The sequence below is a fragment of the Bufo gargarizans genome, chromosome 9 (assembly GCF_014858855.1).
Source record: "Bufo gargarizans isolate SCDJY-AF-19 chromosome 9, ASM1485885v1, whole genome shotgun sequence".
NCBI classification, from domain to species: Eukaryota; Metazoa; Chordata; class Amphibia; order Anura; family Bufonidae; genus Bufo; species Bufo gargarizans.
Genome location: NC_058088.1, coordinates 67,615,538 through 67,632,162, shown reverse-complemented (window position 1 = coordinate 67,632,162; position 16,625 = coordinate 67,615,538).

Sequence of the window (16,625 nt, the reverse complement as noted above, 5' to 3'; positions counted from 1 at the left end):
TTATTTATGCAAATGAGGGCTTCAGTACAACAAGGGGCATGGTCAACACTGCAAAGCCAAGGAGCGGAGGTGCTCTAAGTAGCTAAATCCCACTCCTTGGTGTACTGAAGCCCTCATTTGAATAAATAATAAAAACCTTTTTTCTCAGGGATGCCGGGACAGATTGTCTGCCTTAATAGGGATTATCCTGCTGGCAGGCACTCTTTAAGTGGTTAAATGAACAATTACTTTATAAAGATCAGATGAGGAGGCATATCTATCAAAGTCAGATAATAAGATTGAAAAGTACAGAAAGGGTGGGTACAATTTTTTTTATGTCAATGGTCTTTTTTCAATGATTAAATGAGTTATTCCATAATTAATGTAAAAAAAAAAAAAAAAAAAAAAAGAGATCTCCCCTTTCATTGCTCTAATTGCTCGGCTAGTAATGTCAATCTGGCAAATCAAGAAAAGTGTACTTTCTTAGGGGGCGTGTCTTTCCGCTGTAGCTCTCTCCCTATCACAGCTCAGAAGGCACTTTAAGGATGAAACTGAGCATGTGCAGCCTTCTTAGTGAGCGGACAAAGAAATAAGAAAAAAATAAACAGGTGGTGCTATAAAGACACATTTTATTGACTAACTTGGTAGCTATACTACATTTTTTATTACATGCAATTGCAAAAATATTCAGATCCAGGTGCTGGTTTGAAAACCGTATAATAGAGCCCAACAATGTATTATGTCACTATGCAAAGAAATCTACTCCAGAAAAAAATTTCAGAAGCTAAATAAACTGATCATTCTAATGTGGATGAAATAAGCTATTTGGAATGGCCAACCAACTGTAGCAGTTTAGGAGGGCATAGTTGGAAGCAATGAATGAGGTTGTCTATTAATAAGGATGATAAAGTTACTCAGTGGAAAGAAATTAGCATCCTCTGTTTAGAAGGATGTAGATTGACAGTAAAAGTTCATATGACACATATTACTAAAGTTAAAGTTATCTTTTCTTTAAAACGTGTCCTTGACAACAGAGAGAGGCATGCCTGCTAAGAAGATGGTGTAGACAAAACAAAGACATACGGTAAACTGGAAACAATAAAGAGAATCTGTTTGATCAAATCTACAGACAAAACAGGCATCTGTTGTGTTCTTAAGGGAGACATTCAAATAACATTGATTACAGAAAATAAAGTAGTACATTTTCTTAACTGTAACATAAATATTTTTATTTAATGCATTGATTAATTTTAGATATATAACTTAACCCTTTCAGGACCAAGGGACATTGATGCGCCAGTGCCCAGGTCAAATTTTGCAAATCTGACATGCGTCACTTTATGTGGTAATAGCTTTGGAACACTTTTATTTATCCAAGCCATTCTGAGATTGTTTTCTCGTGACACATTCTACTTCATGACAGCCATACATTTGAGTCAATATATTTCCCCTTTATTTATGAAAAAATCCCAAATTTACCAAAAAGTTCACAATTTTCTAAATTTCAATTTCTCTGCTTTTAAAACAGAAAGTGATTCCTCATAAAACATTTATTACTTAACATTCCCCATATGTCTATTTAATTTTTTTTAGGACGCTAGAAGGCTTAGAAGTTTAGATGCAATTCTTAAACATTTTAAGGACCAGTTCAGATCTGAAGTCACTTTGTGGGGCTTACATAGTGGATACCCCTATAAATGACCCCATTGTAGAAACTACACCCCTCAAGTTACTCAAAACTGATTTTACAAACTTTGTTAATCCTTTAGGTGTTCCACAAGAATTAAAGGAAAATGGAGATGAAATTTCTAAATTTCACTTTTTGGGCAGATTTTCCATTTTATTACACCCAAACAAAACTCAATATTTATTACCCTGATTCTGCGGTTTACAGAAACAACCCACATGTGGTCATAAAAAGATGCATAGGGCGCATGGCAGGGCACAGAAGAAAAGGAGCACTGCATGGTTTTTGGAAGGCAGATTTTGCTAAACTGGCTTTTAGATGCCATGTCCCATTTAAAGACCCCCCTGATGCACCCCTACAGTAGAAACTCCCAAAAAGTGACCCTATTTTGGAAACTGGGGGATAAGGTGCCAGATTTATTGGTAATATTTTGGGGTACGTATGATTTTTAATTGCTGTATATTACGTTTTTGGCACCGTTTTGTTTTGGCACCGTTTTGTTATTTTTAATATTTTACAAGATTTATCTGACAGGGTAGATCATGTGCTATTTTTATAGAGCAGGTTGCTATTTTTAAGTTACGGACATAGTGATATCAAATATGTCTATTTTCTTTGTTTGTTTCGGTTTTAAATAAAGCATTTTTGAAAAATACATTTTGTTTTTGTGTGTCCATTTTCTTAACGCCATATTTTTTTATTTTTTTGCTGATCGTCTTGTGCAGAGGCTCATTTTTTGCAGAAAGAATTTAGGTTTTTATTGGTACCATTTTTGGGTACATAGGATTTTTTGATCATTAATAATGACACTTTATTACATTTTATGGCCAAAAAATTGGCTGTTTTGGAACGGTTTTTATTTACATCTGAGGGGTTAGGTCATGTGACAGTTTTATAGAGCAGATCGTTTCGGATGTGGCGATACCTAATATGTCTACTTTTTCTTATTTATTTAGGTTTTACACAATAATAGCATTTTTTTAACAAAAAAAATGATGTTTTAGTGTCTCCATAGTCTGAGACGCATAGCTTTTTCATTTTTTGGGCGATTGTCTTAAATAGGGTATAATTTTTTGCAGGATGAGGTGATGATTTGATTGGTACTATTTTTGGGGGCATATGCCTTTTTGATTGCTTGGTGTTGCACTTTTTGTGATGTAAGGTGAAAAAATAGCTTTTTGGCACTGATTTTATTTTTTATTTTTTATGGTGTTCACTTGAGGGGTTAGGTCATGTGATATTTTTATTGAGCATGTTGTTACGGACGTGCCAATACCTAATATGCACACTTTTTTTTAAATTTCACTTTAACACAATAATGGCATATTTGAAATAAAAAAATGATGTTTTAGTGTCTCCATGTTCTGAGAGCTATAGTTTTTTTTGTTTTGTTTTTTTGAGCGATTTTCTTATGTAGGGTCTCATTTTTTGCGGGATGCGGTGACGGTTTTATTGGTACCATTTTGTGGGACATACACCTTTTTGATCGCTCTGTGTTGCACTTTTTGTGGTGTAAGGTGACAAAAATGGCATTTTTTGACACCATTTTTTTTTTTATGGCGTTTATCATATGGGGTCGATCATGTGATATATTTATAAAGACTGTTGTTACGGACGTGGTGATACCTAATATGTGTATTTCTTTTTTTCTTTTTAATTTTTTATAGGAAAAGGCAATTTATTTTTTTAAATTACATTTTTATTTATTTATTTTTACTTTTATTATTTTCACTTTTTTTTATCAAGTCCCACTTGGATCTTGATGATCCAGTGGGGCTGATGGCTGTACTATACTTTGCAATGCTTTTGCATTGCAAATTATAATACTATCAAATGTCCTGTAGATGGCAACACCGGGTGCTTTTGCAAAGCGTCCGGTTGCCATGGCAACAACTGAGCGCTGCCATCACAGCGCGGCAGCCCCGATGGTTGATAGAGGGAGCCCCCTCCCTCTATTAACCCCATGGTTGCTGCTACCACGGCATCTAAGGGGTTACAGCAGAGTGTCAGCATACAGCTGACACTCGCTGCTGATGTCGGCAGCTCAGGAATGGAGCCGCTGTTATCAAATAAAGCAGAGGGACTGCACCACTCTGATTGGTCCCTTGCTGGCATTACTTAACTGTGTGCTGTCCGTGACAGGGGCAGGGAAGAAGCTTTAATCCAAGCGCTTTGCAGCGCTTAGATTAAAGAGCTGTCTGACGTCTATACAAGTGCTAGCTGCACGGGGAATGTGTAATTAACACGTATATAGTCGGGAAGAGGTTAATTATGCTAAACATCTCTTTAAATTCCAAATAGTTTAGTGTTAAAGGGGGTCCCATGACTAATGTAAAAAATGAAAATCATACATCATATAAGACATGACACTCTCTAACAAAGCTAGAACCAGCTTTGTACCACACGTGGGTCCAGAGATCTCTCCACTTATTGCTCTGCTAGATTTATGTCAAGCTCGCAGCTCAGGGGGAGTGCATTTTATGCTGCAGCTAAGGGGATGTGTAAGTGTCCTCCCTATCACAACTCAGAAGGTATTTGAAGGATGAAACTGAGCATGTGTGGCCATCTACAACATTTTTAATTACATATGTTTAGATCCAGGTGTTAGTTTAAAAACTATAGAATATTTTTCATGGGACAACCCCTATAAGGGGTCCTCCAGTCCTTGAAATGAAAAGTTTATTTCAGCTAACCTGTGAACAGAAGACACTTTGAGTAGTATTTACCATTCTGTCGCTCTGCCGATTCCATCATCCAAACTGGCTGTGGGCTATACCTCTGATGCTGCCAATGGATATGCTCCTCTGTCTTCCTATTCAGATACAACTACATTATGCAGTTGAGCAGGAATAAAGAGAAGCACACTGGTCATGCATCAATGGAAGAGCCCACATCCAGGAGGATGGTCTTTGATCCCAACTGGGATCACATAATTGGTAGAGAGAAGGAAGGTAAAGAACTGCTCAAAATTATTTCTGTCCACAGGTTAGCTAAAAGAGAATTTTTAGGTAAAGGACTAGAGAACTCTTTCAACCACATGAATCATTTTAACCAAATACATAAATTGCGCTGCAGGGAAAATGTTCTTGTATTGTGCCATTTGTATATGAATATGGCTCAGGAGCTGTTCCTGTGTGATCGCCATCACTGACAACTTGACTCCTGCTATAACGAACCATAGAGGGACTAACACAGTAAAGTAAATAGCAAAAAAAAAATTACAAATCTAAAGCTAAAAAATAAAAAGTTCATATATATAAAACCATTATGCAAACAAAAAAAATATATATATTAAATATTAACCTGTAAAAGTGGTAAAACACCGGGTTCCCAGTTCAATACCGGGAAAAAAATAAAATAATTCTGTTCAGTTAATTAGAAAAAAATTGTAATTTATTTCAAAAATAAAAAATAGAATGTTTGGGTTCACCGGGTTCGGCCAAACTTTGGGTCAAAGTTTGGGTTTGGGACCCGAACTCAAACCCGAACCAGAACCCCATTGAAGTCAATGGGGACCTGAACTTCGATGCACTAAAATGGCTGTAAAATAGCCACAGTAAGGGCTAGAGGGCTGAAAAGGGAAGCAGAATGGGGGTAAGAGCAAGATAGTTGCCCTGTAAACAAATGAGGATAGGGAAATTACTTAAAATAACATAAAATAGAAAAAATAAAAAAATAATAATCTTGAAGTAGGAGGCAGAGGTCAAAGTGGAGTAGGAGGTTTAGAGGGCAGTGGGCGTGGCGGTGTAGGTGAAAGCGGGGGTGGAGGGCTTTTGTTGTTTTTTATTTTTTCCCTTTTTTATTTTTATTTTTCTTAAAAATTGGGAGGACCCCAAAAACATTGGGAAATAGAAAAGAGAATGAAAAGAGAAAGTGCGCTGGAGTATAACAATGGCTTGGTGCGGCCAGTATACTTTTCTACTCAGCACAAGGTACGGACAAATCCGGTGGGATCCATGCCTAGTTAATTTTAATGAACGTGATCTTGTCCATGTTGGATGTGAACAGGCGGCTGCGCTTGTCTGTGATTGCCCCCCCCCCCCCTGCTGTGCTAAACACACGTTCACACAATACACTTGCTGCAGAGCAGGCCAGCACCTCCAAGGCATAAAGGGCAAGCTCAGGCCATGTGCCCAATTTGGAGACCCAGAAGTTGAATGGGGCAGACCCATCAGTCAGTACGTGTAAGCATGTGCACACGTAATGTTCCACCATGTTGCTGAAATGCTGCCTCCTGCTAAGACATTCCGTATCAGTTGGTGGTACTGGTTGTTGTGGAGCGCTGACAAAGCTTTTCCACATTTCGGCCATGCTAACCCTCCCTTCTGAGGTGCTGGCAGTACCCCAGCTGCGTTGGCAACTTCTTCCTCCTCCTCTGCCTTCGTCTTGTGCTTCCACTGAGCCCCCGCTCTCAGGTGTGAATGCCATCAGCAGCGTGTCTACCAGTGTGCTCTTGTACTCGCACATTTTCCTATCACGCTCCAGTGATGGAATTAAGGACAGCACGTTGTCTTTGTAGCAGGGATCCAGCAGGATGGTCAACAGTAATCAGCACTGGTTAGAATGTGTGCAACTTGGCAGTCGTTGTGCAGGCACTGCAGCATGTAGTTTCTCATGTGTGCCAGGCTGCCCAAAGGCAACGACAAGCTGTCCTCTGTGGAAGGTGTGTCGTCTCTGTCCTCTGTATCACCCCAGCCACGCTCCATTGATGCCCATAAGCTGCTTTGGGTGCCACCCTGCTGTGAACATGGTTCCTCCTCATCATCATCCTCCATCTCATAATACTGCAGAACTGTGCCCTGGCAGGACAGTTGTGTACCTGGCCTCTGTTGGTGCAGGAACCCACCCTCAGTGCAACAATGATTGACTGGCCTGATAACCGTGGAAATGATCCCTTTTCCTCCTCCTAGTCCTCCTTTACCACATCCTCTTCCGTCATCACCAGAAGTATTTTTCCAAGGAGAAATCAAAGTGGGATAGTAACGCTGAGGACTGTGTCATCGGCATTATCCGTATTGGAGGAGTACTCGAAACAGCACAACACGTAACGCACATCACGCATGTAGTTCCACTTCTTGGTGGTGCTGTTCCACAGAGCGACTCACCCATGCGTGCTGCAGCTGAAACTCCACTAACGCCTGCTGCTGCTCGCATAGTCACTCCAGCATGTACAAGGTGGAGTTCCACCTTGTGGGTACTTCGCATATAAGGCGGTGAGCGGGAAGGCCAAAGTTGTGCTGCAGCGGAGACAGGCGAGCGTCAGCAGGGTGAGAATGCCGAATGCACGCACAGATGGCCCGCACTTTCTGCAGACACTCTGACATATTGGGGTAATATTTCAGGAACTTCTTCACCACCACAAATTCAGCACATGCACCAGGCAAGGGATGTGCGTCAAACCGGTGGCTCAGAGCTGCTACAAGATTTTGCCCGTTATCGCAAACCACTAGGCCAGGCATGAGGCTCAGCGGCACCAATTACTCATCAGTCTGTTGTTCCATGCTCGTCCACAGCTCCTGTGTGGTGTGGTTTCTTTCCTCAAAACAGCCTGCTGTCATTCACCCCTGGCTGTGCTGAAATTGGTGGTGAAGGTGTTACGCTGACCAGACGAGGAGGTGGTAGAGGAGGAAGCAGAGTAAGAGCAGGAGGTAACAGGAGTCAACAAGAATATTGCTGTCACATCCTCTGTTTGCGGGGTGGAAGGTGCCACTGTCACTCCAGAGGGGGATGAAGAGGCCGAGACTGCAGCAGAAGAGTAAGCAAGAGGAGCCTGAGATCTTTTGTGGTTTTTCAGGCGTGTACTCCACTGAAGCTCGTGCTGAGCATTTAGATGCCTTGTCATTCAGGTGGTGCTCAGGTTTAGAATATTTACTCTTCATGCTCTGATTGCACATCGTGCAAACCACTCGCATCTTGTCGTCAGCACATTGTCTGAAGAACTGTCACGCCAGGGAACTCCTTGAAGCTGGCTTTGGTGTGCTCAGTCCCTGGGTGTCGTGGGAAGTAGCAGGCGTACTGGCTAGGGGACGGCCACTCTGCTTTTGCACCCTGCTCCCTCTTTTGTGGTGCGTCTGGTACTGACTGACCACCACCTCTTCCTGTGGGGTCTAGTACCTCATCATCCTCCTCATTATCTTCAACCCACTCCTCACTTCTATCCTCCATGCCGGTCTGCAGAAATCCGCGGCAGTTGGTACCTGTGTTTCGTCATCATCATCATGAGAGACGTGCTGTGGTGGTGTATCTCACAACAAAAATGGGTATATGTCACCCATTGAAATAACAGATGGATTAAGTGTTATATTTTTGTGTCAGAGGTACTCAACCTAGAACCAGACATGGTTGTGTCTAATAATGGCTGTAACTTGGTGGCGGCTTTGGAGCTCAGAAGCTCAGACACATCTCATGCCTAGCCCATGTCTTAAACTTAGTCATTCAGCGGTTCCTCAACACCTACCCCAATTTGCCTGAGCTACTGGTGAAGGTGCAACACATGTGTTCACATTTCCTCAAGTCATCGACAGCTTCAGCCGGTCTGTCAACGTTGCAGCAGCTCTTGAAATTGCCATCTCATCGGCTGTTGTTCGTGAGCACACGCTGTAACTTGACGTTCCACATGTTGGACAGGCTTTGTGAGCAGTGAAGGGCAGTAGTGGAATACCAACTACAACATGGTTGTCGCCTTTCCAGTCAGCTTCCACTATTAACAAGCGAGTAGTGGGCATGGCTGTCTGACCTCTGTAAGGTTTTAAGAAACTTTGAGGAATCAACACAGATGGTGAGCGGCGATAACACTATTATCAGCATAACTATCCCACTTCTGTGTCTACTCAAACGCTCAATGCTCATAATTAAGGACAACACTTTGCATGAGGAAGAGGTGGAAATGGGGGAAGACATTAAACAGAGTGATAGCCAGACCACCCTCAGTTTGTCTTCTGAGCGTATATTGGACGATGAAAAGGAGGAGTTGAAGATGGAGCAGGAGATGGTTTCCTCCGCTACAGAGGGTAGTATTCATGGAAGTTCGATTCCATCTGGAAGAGGAAGAGGATGAGGAGATTGAGAGTAATGCTCTTGATGACGACAGTGAAGTCTTGCCTGTTGGTACTCTGACACACTTGGCTGACTTCATGTTAGGCTGCCTTTCCAGTGGCCCGTGCGTTATACGCATTTTAGACAAAATGGATTACTGTTTGTTTACCATTCTTGACCCTTGCTACAAAGATAAATTCTCATCTCTCATTCCTCTGATGGAGAGGACGAGCAAAACGGTCCAATACCAGAAGATACGATTGCATCGCGTCTCGATCTCCCCCCCGCTGGCCTCCTCCCTCCACGCTCTACATCGGCTCCGGCTCCGGCTCCATCCTAACAGCTGACGCCGAACAACCAGCGTCGCGCCGCACAGCTGAGCTTGAAACCCCGAAACAACCCGACGAACTGAGCGTTCGAAGCCGCGCTACACCTGGCTTGGCTCCTGGCTTGGCTCCTGGTCCTACTCGCTGGCGGATCGTGGGTGCTTGCTTCCTGAGCGTTTGGTCCGGGATCGCCTGCTCTTCTGTTTCGCTGCTCCGGAGACCTCCTGCCTTCTCCCCTCGTTGGTTTCCTCCTGTGCCTTGGTCTGGGGTCTGGCTGCTCTGCCTGCTGCCTCGCTCTTGCTGATGTGCGGCGGGTTTTTGTGGCCTGTTGCCTCCTCGATCTGCCCGATACCTGGACTGCTTGCCTTTCTGGGGCTTGGTGAGAGCTCCTGTCTCCTTTCTCTCCGGCTCTGATCCACTGCATCGTGTTGTGTGTGCACTGCTCCCTTGGCTTTCTTTATTGTTGGTTTTTTCTGTGTTGTGAAAAGGAAAGAGGAAAAAAAAAAAAAAAAGAAATAAAAAAACAAAAAAAAACAAAGATAAAGTAAAGAAAGAGAAAGAATCGGAAAAAGGGGAGGGGTTAAGAGAAAGGAGAAAAGGAAAGGAAAAAGGGGGAAAAGAACAGAAAGAGAGATAAAGAAAAAGGAAACAAAAAATAAAAATAAAAGGGCAGGAGGAGAGGGAGGGGCCGCCATCTGGACTACTCTCTGCTTGGGTGATTAGCGAGGCCTATTTGTCCTCCCATTTTGCGGGCCTGAAAAAAAAAAAAATTCCTGCTTGGCTGGTGATGTTCATTGGGATTGCGGGCGTATCGGATACGCGAGACTACCGCTATATATGATTTCACCCTTCTTTTCCTTTGCCATCACTGATTAACCTTTCTGCTATATTGAAGTGGAAAGGGGGAAAAAAATAAAAGGAAGAGGGAGAGGAAAGCAGGAAGGGAAAAAAAAATTTAAAAAAAAGAAAAAAAAAAAGGGGGAGAAAAATGGCCCCAAAACGACGGTCAGTGGACCTTTCTGTAACAAAGTCTGGATCTAAGACCCCAGATAATAAAATTGACAAGTTCTTAAAACCGCCCCTCTCAAATGAAAATAATTCAGTTAAAACGAAACTCTCTTCTAAATTGAAGAAATCCGTTAAGCCTCCCCAAACTGACGAACTATCTGATGACGGATCAGCAGAGACAGGTCAGGAGGCGGTAGAGGAAAGTCTCTCTGCACAATTGAGAGTTGAATATGATCCCGCAGTACTTAATAAAATTCTCTGTGCTGTGGAAAATAATGGTACCCTAGTGCAAGGGATGTCTACCCAACTGGGCTCAGTACAGAGCGATATTACTTTAATAAGAGATGATCTGGCTAAAATCCGTGACCGAGTCTTCAACGTTGAAAAAATAGTCGATTCATTGCAAACTGACATAAATACGCTAAAGTCTAAAACCGCTCTTCTCGCTTCAGAAAATCAATTATTACAAAATAAGATGGAGGACCTTGAAAATAGGTCCAGGCGAAACAACGTTCGTATAATTGGCTTCCCTGAAGGAACCGAAGGTCGACAGCTAGAGGAACAACTTAAAGAAGTGGTCTTCAATAACCTTGGGAGCGACTATTTCTCCCCTATGTTTCAGATAGAAAGAGCTCATCGAATCCCAGGAGGGAAACCTACTCCAGGGAGGCCGCCGCGGGCAATCTTAATGAAATTACTATTGTCTGTTGATAGAGATATGATACTGAGAAGAGCAAGAGAATGTACACCTATTGAATATCAGGGTACCAAATTGCTCTTTTTTCCTGACTTTGCTCGACAGACTCAGGAAAAGAGAAGAAATTTTATAGAGATAAAGAAACGTCTGGCGTCTAAGGACATTAAATACTCGCTACAGTATCCAGCAAAACTAAGAGTGATCCATAACGGGATCTCACAATTTTTTGAAAGACCAAAGATCTTGGCGGAGGAAAGAAAATATACTCCTGTGTCTCTAGGGGAGGTAGAGCAATGTCTAGGATTGACCTGGCATTTACTAATGAGAGCAACTTGATCAATATCCGGAAAATGCGATATGGAGTAAGAACAGTCTCGGACCACTCACCAGTACTAATTGAGGTATGCACTAGGGAGAATAAGGACAAGAGGGGGCTAGGATTCAAGCTGAATCCATATTGGCTCACCATTTTGGACAACTATCAGTCTATTAAAATACTGATCTCCTCCTTTTGGGAGGTGAACCTCCCCTCTGCCAACATCAATATAGTATGGGATGCTTTGAAAGCATATTTGAGAGGGGTCTTTATAAGCGAGATTGCTGCAGCAAAGAGAATATTTAAGGAAGAGGAGAAAGAACTGGCCAAGATTGCTGCACTCACAACTGAGCGATACACGAGTCATCCTACTGAATACAACAGGGAAGAAATGCAGAAAGCGAGCAGCTCCCTTGAGAAATGTTTAATCGAGAAAGCAAACCATAGAATATTTTTCAAGGGGTTAAAATATTTTTCGGAGTCTGGACGCCCCGGTAAGCTCCTGGCCAGAATAATCACACAACAAGATAAAAAAAAATAAACCTATTCTTTCGATTCGCAACCCAGAGGGGGAAATTATAGTAGAACCAGAGGGGATTGCGGATACTTTTCTGCAGTACTTTGCCCAGTTGTATAGGTCCTCTCCTGGCTTGTCATCTGACCTGGCGATGCGGTATTTGGATGGGATTCCATTGCCGACCTTAAGTACAGCCCAAATGGAATATTTAGAGGAGGAGTTGTCTCTGCCGGAGCTGCAGGAGGCTCTGGGGTCTGTCTCGGGGAACTCATCGCCAGGCCTAGATGGCCTCCCATACGAATTCTATCGTAGGAATGGTGAAGTGATTCTCCCCCAGATGCTAGAGGTTTTCTCTCATGCAATGAAGGCAGGGGACTTGCCATGCTCTATGATGGAGGCTCTCATTGTTTTGATTCCTAAAAAGGATAAGGACCCGATAGAACTGAGCTCCTATAGACCAATCTCCTTACTAAATACTGACGTTAAGTTACTATCAAAAGCTCTGGCCAGGAGGCTCTCTCGGGTTATACCCACTATTATTCACCCAGACCAGAATGGCTTTATGCCAGGAAGGGGCACACATTATAATTTACATAGATCATTTATGAATATTCAGTCTCCGGAGTGTGGTACCCGCTCCATCCTGTCGCTGGATGCTACTAAAGCCTTCGACAGGGTGGAGTGGATCTTCCTTTGGGAGGTGATGAAAAAAAATGGGCTTTGGCCCTAGATTCATGGCGATGGTTCAGCTATTATATAGCTCTCCAGTTGCCAGGATCAGGATCAATGATACGATTACAGAGAGCTTCTCCTTGGGAAGAGGCACTCGCCAAGGCTGTCCTCTTTCTCCCCTCTTGTTCAATATCTATATTGAACCCTTAGCAGCTAGCATAAGGCAGGATCTGCAGGTGTCCGGCTTTGGCATAATGGGGAGACAGGATCGTGTATCCCTCTATGCAGATGACATCTTGGTCTTTGTTCATCAAACAGAAAATACCCTCCCTCGCATAATGGATTTGGTTGGCGCTTTCTCCGCTCCATCGGGTTTGGAGATTAATTGGGAGAAGACCGTTCTCCTCCCTATAGATGAGTTGCGAGGTGACTGGGATAACCAGTTAACAACTTCTGGTTTTATAAAGTACCTGGGGATTTTAGTTTCTGCTAAACCTCAGGAATATCTACAACTCAATTTAATTCCCCTGTTGTCAAAGCTGAGGGCCAAAATTAAGATATGGCAAAAAATTCTGCCTGCAAGGGCGGACAGAATTTCTCTAATAAAAATGGTAGTGCTGCCCCAGGTTCTGTATGTCCTGCGTAACTCACCTGTATGGATCGCGGACAAATATTTTAGACTTATAGAGCGGATGCTTAACGATCTACTGTGGGGGAGGAAGCGGGTCAGACTGAAGGCACTGTATTTTTCTATGCCCTATAATCAGGGAGGTCTTAACCTCCCTTACTTTAAGGGCTATTTTGTGGCCTCTCAACTTTGCTTTTTTAATGACTGGGAAAATAGCCACTTCTGCAATAAAATGGTGAAAGACTCAGGTCTTTCAGATTTTTTTTCAGTACTGGAGTCTGACTACCTATCAAATATACAGATTGGGTACACACTTTTTTGCAGAATGGCTATAAGGGCTTGGCTGGTTATAAGAAGCTGGTGTGGAGTTAAGGCATCACTTGTTTGCACCCCACTATGGCATAATTCAAAGATCTTGAATTTAGGGGACTTGAGTTGCTGCCAGTACTGGAGGACTAAGAACGTTCAGTACCTACATCAGGTGGTCAATGGCGGACAAATTTTGCCCCTCATCGAGCTAAGGAAAAGGGCAAATCTGGGTGAGGTAGCTTGGTACGCATATTTTCAACTGAGGTTGGCACTTTCTAGCACTTTGAATAGTCATCTTTTTTTTATAGATACTCCTGAATTTTTACACGACTTAATCAGTAAAAAAACAGTCACGAGAATAAAAATATCACATTGCTATAGACATTTAATGAAAAAAAAAATTTGGGGTGTTTTTTCTCCAGGACAAAGATCCTGATCTTCTTTACTTTCAGAGGTGGGTCCTCTAGATTGGGATAACATAGGGGAAAGTCTAAAATTAGTTTCACATAACTTCAATCACATTGTTGTACAATTCAATATTCTTCACAAAATATATGTGACACCCAAGTGGCTATATAGGAGAGGATACAGAGCCTCCTCTGACTGCCCACGATGTGGCAACACCGAGGCAGATCATTTACATCTGTTTTGGGATTGCCCAATGTTGAGCAGCTATTGGAGATCGGTCCAAACCAATTTGGCTCACAAACTTAATATTGTAGTTCCTTTGTCCCCCAGGATATGGATCCTGGGAGACCTATCGGAGGTTAATTACCTGGCTCTAAAACGCCAACTACTGACCAAGGTAATGTTTCTAGCCAGGCTTCTTATTTCCAGATCATGGTTTTGTCCTTCTGCTCCAGACTGTAATAACTGGCTGGCTCTGGTTGAGAAAGTGAAGAGCTACGAGAGGATAATGCATAGACAAAGAGGATCCTACTTAAAGTGGGGTGCAGTCTGGAAGGATTGGGATAAACTTAATTAATTAATTATTTATTTATAAATTTACTTACAATTTTTTTTTTTTTTTTTTTTTTTTTTGTTTCCTGCAAGGTGGGGGGGGGGGGGGGGGCGGATGGGGAATGATTTATTGTAATGATTTATTAGTAATGTATTATGTAAATGAATCTTTTGTATATCAATAAAAAAAAATATAAATTCAAAAAAAAAAGAAAAATTGCATCAAAGATTTCCATCTGACAACGCTGGCGGCAGAGTCAGTAGTTTCTTGACCAACCGAGGAGGGGAGACAATGGGAACACACATCAGTTCCAACAAAGGCAGGGCAACACTCTCCAATGCCTGGGACAGTTTCATGACACCCTGCCAGCACCCTCACCCTGATAAGCAACCTAGCGTCACAACGAGGGAAAAAGTTTGGAAGATGGTGAAGGAGTACATAGCAGACCTTGTCAGTGTCCTCAATAATCCCTCAGTGCCTTACAACTACTGGGTGTCCAAGCTGGACACGTGGCATGAACTGGCGCTCTACACCTTGGAGATGCTTGCCTGGCATTACAACAGATAAGCGTATCCGCCTGTCAACTGAAAATGCTGACAGGTTGACTCTTATAAAAATAAACAAGGCCTGGATTGATCATGACTTCTCGACTCCACCAGAGGAAAGCTGATGAACATAAAGGCACTTTAAATGTGTTGTTTATAATGTACTGAATACACTGTATTCCCATGCACCCCTTCCACCACAAACAAGGGTATATGGTTGAATCTTCCTTTTCTTATTCTCCTTCTCCTCTTCCATCATATTGACATACTCATTCGTCGCATATATTGCCCTTGCATATATCCCCTTTGCGTATAATGTTTTACAGGGTCAGCTCAGCTAGAGGCCTTGTATATATTTTTTAGAGGGTCAGCTCACCAGCAGGCTATCACCTACAATGTTTTACAGGGTCAACTCACCAGCAGGCCCTCGCATATAATTTTTAGAGTGTCAGCTCAGCAGCAGGCCCGCGCATATAATGTTTTACAGGGTCAGCTCACAGCAGGCCCTCACCTACAATGTTTTATAGGGTCAACTCATCAGCAGGCCTTTACCTACAATCTTTTACAGGGTCAGCTCACCTGAAGGCCGTCGCATATAATTTTTTTGAGGATCAGCTCACCAGCAGGCCCTCACCTAAAATCTTTTACAGGGTCAGCTCACCTGCAGGCCTGCTCCTAAAATCTTTTACAGGGTCAGCTCACCAGCAAGCCCGCAACTAAAATCATTTACAGGGTCAGCTCACCTGCTGACCCGCACGTAAAATCTTTTACAGGGTCAGCTCACCTGCAGACCCGCACCAAAAATATTTGACAGGGTCAGCTCACCTGCAGGCCATCACCTAATTATACCTAATAGCTAATTTGCATGCACGCTACCCTGCTTGGATGTAGAGATGGCCTTGCGGTTCGCGCAACGGTCGTTTTGCGGCAAACTTTGCGTGTTCTCAGTTCACCGAACATGCGAACATATGGAAAAATTTGCGCCCGCCATATTCTTTTACATTATGAAGAACTTTGACCCATGACACATCCATCAGGTGGTACAGGACAGCCAATTGAGACATTTTAGCTCATGGACATACCCCCTACCTTATAAATAAACCTGATCTGGTCACCATTTTACATTCAGTGTTTTGCCAGTGTAGGGAGAGGTTGCTGTGTGGAGCAGGGACAGGCTGTTATGGACACCAAACGCTAGCTAATAGGGCCACAAAAGTCATTTTAAGCACTAGTATAGGTGTGCTATCAATATGTGTGATACACAGAGGGGTGCAATATACTTATAATATACTTTTATCATGAGTCAAAAACACATAGATCTACATAGTGATCACCTGGAAGTCAGGGGCCTAGGGGCTTACTAGGGCCATTTTTATATAGGGTAAGGTTCCGGACGGGGTCACTCTTATCAGGGCGGGTGGTCCGTTGTTAGGCTATCAGGGCCAGAATAGCACCCCCCTGTAGGGCAATATCAGGGACAGTTCTTTGCCCACCCTTTCCTTCAATACCACATCATTATCTAGCCCAGAGATAGATGTTTTTTTCTTTCTCTCCGGAATCATGGATGTGCACTGGAACCCCCCCCCCCCCCCCCCCCCCGGATTGTGGTAGGACATATGGTTTCTGATTAAGTGCGGCCGAACACCTGATTTAGTGCCGCCGAGCACTTGTTATTGCCGACCACATCTATGCTTTTTGCTTAACTTTAATAATTGAATTTATTTTCATTTTGAGGAATATCTTTTATATTCATACGTCCTCAAAATGGGTCCGCATCCGTTCCGCAATTATGCGGAACGGTGCAGACTCATTCATTTTTAATGGAGCCAGAATGTGCTGTCCGCAATTCCGCATCTGTGCTTCCGTTTAAAAAAAGAAAAAAGAAAAACATGTCATATTCTTGTCTGCAATTGCAGACAAGATTAGGCATTTTCTATTATAGTGC